Raw genomic sequence first — 1,236 nt, forward strand, 5'->3', positions numbered from 1 at the left:
GCATCTTTGGAGACACAGATCTTTACTGCTGTGTAAAAGAGGGCTGTGGTTGCCTTGGGCTGATAAAGAAGCACAAAACATAATGTCCAACATTTCTACCTACTTCTTTACTTCAGCTTTACTTCTCCATTAAGAAGGGACAGGCTTGTGCCATCAGGAGCAGGCTATGACTTGGGGGGTAGTGTTGGCTGATTTTTAATAGGTCAGCCTGTGAAAAAAAAGGCTATTCTGGTTCAAAAAAGGACATTTGGCAACCCTTAAGGAGGGCCCCAAGAAAGCAGTGATTTGTTTGGGAAGGGCCTTGCAGGAGAGTGAGCCATTTGGGTGGTTCATGGGCAGTATTTTTGGCATAATTGGGACATGGTCATGTGTGGGTTCTGATAATTTTGTATTATAGGGACCCATTATTAATTGTTATTAACTCTGTCTGGTGTGTAGGGTGCTTCGTTTTCTGAAGTCGTCCGAAGTTGCCTTCGGGCGACTTTGGAAAACGAATCACAACGAGTGCCAAAAGCAGTTCAGGGAGATTAGTCGCCCCAAAGAAGAGGCAATTAGTCGCCGGGCGACTAAATCTCCCCATATCGCCCAGTGTGACCTTAGCCTTAGAAGACTGAAGTTGTACATTCATAGTTTTCTTTTGCTTCATTACCATTGGAAGGTATACTGAATATACAATGCAGTTTTAGCCAACTGTATTTTAGGAATGTGACAAGTTTGACTTTCCAATTGGATGTGCTGGGGAGAAGGGTTGAGCTTGTTTAAAAAAAAGCTACCAACAGAAAGCTTTCAAGTGGAGAATTTATAATTATACTAGATTATTATTAGTAACATGCGTTTTGTGGAACTCTTATTAACTCGGACAACTATGGGTGAAGCAATTGCTTCATTGATTGCAATGGATTTGTGCTTAACCCTGGATAGTGAACAGTTTGGGGCAATGTGATAAAATGTGTAGGACCTGATTTCTATGGATTTGTATCATGAGAATCCTTTATGCATCCTTTATTACTTTGCCCCAGCATGTATCCTTTAAAAGTTGTACATTGGGTTTGCACATGATTTTCGGGTACTTTTGCATCTCATATACGAGGATAGGAACGTGAATGAGAATGCAGGTACACAACTCATTTCTGATATAATTGAATTCCCAGTGTAAATGACAGAGACCTGTATGTGTCAGGCTGGAAAGGCACTTGTCACTGGGAACGTTGGCATCTACATCCACTGGGGCTTTGG

The sequence above is a fragment of the Xenopus laevis genome, chromosome 3S, assembly GCF_017654675.1.
Source record: "Xenopus laevis strain J_2021 chromosome 3S, Xenopus_laevis_v10.1, whole genome shotgun sequence".
Classification (NCBI taxonomy): Eukaryota; Metazoa; Chordata; class Amphibia; order Anura; family Pipidae; genus Xenopus; species Xenopus laevis.